This window comes from Ursus maritimus, unplaced genomic scaffold, assembly GCF_017311325.1.
Source record: "Ursus maritimus isolate PB19 unplaced genomic scaffold, ASM1731132v1 scaffold_20, whole genome shotgun sequence".
Taxonomy (NCBI): Eukaryota; Metazoa; Chordata; class Mammalia; order Carnivora; family Ursidae; genus Ursus; species Ursus maritimus.
The window spans coordinates 16949608-16954559 of NW_024424453.1; the positions used below are offsets into that span (position 1 = coordinate 16949608).

At 45.2% G+C, this 4952-nt stretch overlaps 1 pseudogene; it reads left to right on the top strand.

Annotated features, from left to right (window-relative positions):
- The first annotated feature begins 2531 nt into the window (after positions 1–2531).
- The window catches only part of LOC103678182, a 42929-nt pseudogene continuing 40508 nt past the window's right edge, over positions 2532–4952 (top strand).

The window sequence follows — 4952 nt, forward strand, 5'->3', positions numbered from 1 at the left end:
CATCACCTAAAACCAAGGAATCTTTGCATCATGGCCTCTGTTCTCCTGTTGTCTGTGATTCCCTTTTCCCTGTGACCCAGCAGCCTCCATCTCCCTGACCCATAGGTGTAGAAGCAGGCTCTAGTCTCCCTGCCTTCAGGGGTGAAGGTGAGGAAGGGAGACTCCCTTAAAACTCCCCCTTCACGTTTCTTCTTCAGGGGCAGCTCCATGAGACAGGGGTGAGGCCGTTTGGCTCAGCCTGGTCTTCCACTGCCAACCACCACACCCAGTACCAGGCAGGGCCCAATAAATAGTTACTATTGCAGACATGCCCCTTGCCACTCAGGCCACATGGCGCTGGGTTGGGATGGGTGCTGAATAGGATGAGAGTTCGCTGAGCACATGTTCCACTCTCTGCACTAAGCCAGAAAGCTGGGGTGTATCCACCAGGGAGAAAGCCCCCATGGGAAGGGGGGACATGGGCAGCCTCACCCTGTGTGTGACAGTCAAGGAAGCCAAGCAAATCTCTGTTTACTACGGTGGGAGGAAAAGAGAAAACACAATTTACAATTAAACCATTTGCATCTTCAAGAGGAAGTAGACCAAGAAAACTCAGGGTGCAGATATGTTTGTAAGAACCAATTTCACCTAATAATGAACAACAATGTCTATTGCATGATTTTTTCCCCAAAAATTAAACAACAAGGCTTATAAACAAACAGATATTTCCAAAGATAAACCCTTCTAAATACAAAATTCAAAAAAGTATAGTTTTTCTTTCAGTTAAATTCATGGAATAATTTTAACTAATGACCTTAGACTTTCACTAATCAATTTAAGCATTTTGGTGCATTTAAAGTCTCGAAGTAACGCAAGTACGTCGTACCACACTCACACATGGAGCTGAGCATACTGAGAGGTGGTTCTTTTTCATCTAAACAACTCACCAAACTAAACTAATTCATTAAGTCTAGTGAGTATAATTTCAGAATTTTTCTAATTATAAAAACGTATGCTTATTTTATTTTGGTAAATGAAACCCTGTTTTTGTTTTTGTTTTAATTTTCTTCCTTTTTTTTCTTTTGCAATGAAGTCCTTTTTTTTCTTTTGTGCAAAATCATGATGGATAGTGCTATATGTTCAGACGCAGCATATATTGTTCTCAGTTTTAATTAGCCCCCACAGCTCTCATTCTGAAGTATGGACTCTATTTTCCTCAAACCAACTCTTTGGTATGTGGATCCTCACAGCCACCACATCTCAATCTCCTGAGAAAAGACCCGGCTCAGGGTATTCAAAGTTTTAAGTAAAATGCTCCAAAAACATCATTTGCCCCAGCTGCCTGTAGACCAGTGTTCTGTCCTTGCAGAAGCCATTTCTAGGCGTGAGTCACTGTGTTCAAAACGATGCAGATGATGGTGATGCTCAGGTGTGAGGGGAAATTGATACACTAAGAAGTTTCACCCAGTATAACCCATTAGGGATGCCTACGTGGACTCTTCCTATACCCTTCCATTGCCAGAGGGAGGGTCCCTCTCCCCTCAGTGCTGTGGAAAGTTCATAGGAAAGAGGACCCATGGTCATCTGGGGGTCACATGAGAGGAAAGAATGCGGCATCTTACACAGAAGGGGCCATGTGTCCATGGGGATCCGTCACTGCTCTGGACTTAGCAGTAACCAAAGAGGAATTTGTGTAGAGACACCACCTCAGTCCCGACCCATGAACAGACAAGGGAGCTGTGGACAGACTCACACTGAAGACTCCGAGTAGAACATATGGTCTCTCCTAAGGTTAAGGGAGGCCACATAAAGGGACACCTGTCCTTCCCCTAATGCAAGGAACAGTGGACAGAGCAGTGGGGAGGCAGGAGGTATCTCTGATGTGCTCTGTTCACCATTTCACACAATGCCATATCTGGGTGTAGACTCGAGGTTACACTCAGGACCCATTTCTAAGGGTTAACTGTTTATCTGAGCAGGGACCTGCCACCTGCCACTGCTCTGCCACTGCTCAGAACTCACAGCTGGGACCTTTCCACCCCCTGGCCACACACAGATACTCCTGTGCCCACCCCCTGACATCCTCAGGCAGAGGGACCTGACCCAGGGCCCATGAGGGGTCAGAGAGCTGAGGTCTCATTTGCATGGATGGGCCCTCCCCCTCTCAGAGAATGAAGAGGGGATTTGAGAGATTAGGGGAGACTCTGCTCAGCTGAGGGGCCACAGAGGGCAGGACTGGTGATGGTCTCCACCATGGCCTGGTCCCCTCTCCTCTTCACCCTCCTCATTCACTGCACAGGTGACTGGATGCAGGGACAGGGGAAGGGGCCCTGCATAGACATGTGGTGACCTTGCTCCTCCTCTTGTCCGTAGATCTCAGCATCACCCTCTCTGTGTCTCTTCCACTTGCAGGGTCCTGGGCCCAGTCTGTCTTGACTCAGCCACCCTCCTTGTCTGGTGCCCTGGGCCAGAGGGTCACCATCTCCTGCACTGGAAGCAGCTCCAACATTGGAGGTGGTTATGGTGTAAATTGGTACCAACAGCTCCCAGGAATGACACCGGAACTCCTCGTCGGTTATGATGGTAACAGACCCTCTGGGGTCCCAGATCGATTCTCTGGCACCAAGTCTGGCAGTTCAGCCTTCCTGACTATCACTGGGCTCCAGGCTGAGGATGAAGCTGATTATTATTGCCAGTCATTTGATAGTAACCTCACAGAACGACACAGTGCTCCAGGCCTGTGGGGAAGTGAGACAAAAATCTACTTCCCCACAGCAGTGGAGCTCCCATCACGGCCCTCTTCTTGGACAACTCAGCAGCTTTCCTGTTCGTTTGGTATAAAATGGTGTCTGAGACCCACTTTAAGGAGATTTGCCTACAAAGTCTTTCCACATGTCTTAAATTTTGCTCCCAAAACCCATCTTTGGCAGCAAGAATTTAAGTGATTTTCTCAAATTGAGCAGAAATTCCTGGGTGCCAGTAACAGGTTGCACTTGGGACAGATTCAATGACAGATCAGAGAAGAAGCAAGGACACAGAATCCAGCAGTGTCTGAGTCAGGACTCATCAGGACTGTCCAATATGTGTTCTGGTATCAACAGCTCCTGAGAATGGACCCCCAAATCATCATCTATTATGATGGTTAGACCCTCTGGGGACCTTGATCCATTCTCTGGCTCCATCTGACAGCTCTGGCTCCCAGACCATCACTGGCCTGAGGTCTGAAGTTGGTCTTCATTGCCCCTCTTGTGACAGCATGTCAGGGCTCATCCAAGTCCCAGGTTTGTGGAAATTGAGACCAGAACCTCTTTCTCATCTGCCGGGAGGGTCATCCCAGCACTGCTTAGCCACAGCCTGTGGCTTCTGTTTCTGCTGTTCCTGCTGCTACCATGGCTTCAGGTCCATGCAGGGTCACTGTCTGGGAATGAGGGTTCCTCTTTCCCTTCTATCTCCAAAGTCACTCACAAGAGCCCCATCCCAGACAAATGATGTCAAAGGACACAGAAATGTCTTTTCCCCCATCAGGTTGGAACACAGTGTTTCTTTGCACTGGAGTTCATGGACTAGAGATGACACTTCCACAGTGCTCTTCTCATACCTGGAATCTGTAGAATCAGGTGTCCCCATCTTTGGTCATTTACCTATTCCTAGAAGTCTCCAGTGTTGTGCCATTTTCTCTTTAGATCCCACTAGCAATTCCTATTCTTTTTGCTTATTGGGAAATTTCTTCTGTCACTTTTGCACCAGCACTGGTGTATCTTAGGCCATATCATCCATTTGGATCTTTTGGAATGAATACCTGTTTATTTTCATCAGTGATAATATCTAACCAGCGATTTTTCTTGTTAAGTTGCATTGTCCAATACTTGCAGAATGATGTGAAGCAGTGATGGATTTAAGGTTACATTCACCTATTCCTGATCTTGGGGAAATATCCCCCCTCCTCACCCCATTATCTGATTTCCCGGCTGTGGGACTGACTCATACGTGTATGACATAGAGTGTGTTACCATGTTATAAATAGATTTGGTCTGTTTCTATTTTATGTGGTTTTTATTAGGACTTTACTTGCAATTTGGTCAAAGGATATTTGAAGATCTGTTGAGATAGTATAATTTTTATTAGTGATCTATTAATATGATGTCTTATATTAAAGGGTTTATTAATTTGGACACAACTTGTATTCTTAGAAGAAATCACATATGGTCATGGTGTATCAATATATTAATCGGATATTGCCATCTCTGCTGATAACTTATTTAGAATATTTGCATCAGGGGCGCCTGGGTGGCACAGCGGTTAAGCGTCTGCCTTCGGCTCAGGGCGTGATCCCGGTGTTATGGGATCGAGCCCCACATCAGGCTCTCCCGCTATGAGCCTGCTTCTTCCTCTCCCACTCCCCCTGCTTGTGTTCCCCTCTCTCGCTGGCTGTCTCTCTCTCTGTTGAATAAATAAATAAAATCTTAAAAAAAAAAAGAATATTTGCATCAATATTTCATTATATTGGCCTGTGATTTTCCTTTTTCAGTAATTAATTTACCAGGTGTAGGTAGATGTGCACACTGGTTTGTAAATGTTGAACTACCCCTGCAGCGCAGGAATAAATCCCACTTGGTTGTGGTGAATAGTCCTTTTACTGTACTGTTGGATCTATTGGCTAGTATCTTGGTGAGAATTTTGGTATCCATGTTCATCAGGGAAATTGGTCTGTAATTCTCCTTTTTGATCGGTCTTTCTCTGGTCTTGGAGACAAGGTAATGCTGTCCTCATAGAATGAGTCTGGAAATTTTCCTTCCATTTCTATTGTTTGAAACAGCTTCAAAAGAATATGTGTGGTGAGGAGCACTGGGTATTATATGAAACTAGTGAATGGTTAAACACTATATCAAAAACTAATGATTTACTATATGTTGGCTAATTGAACATAATAATAAAACATAAAATAAATAAAAGACTCAAACCAGAAAAAAAAA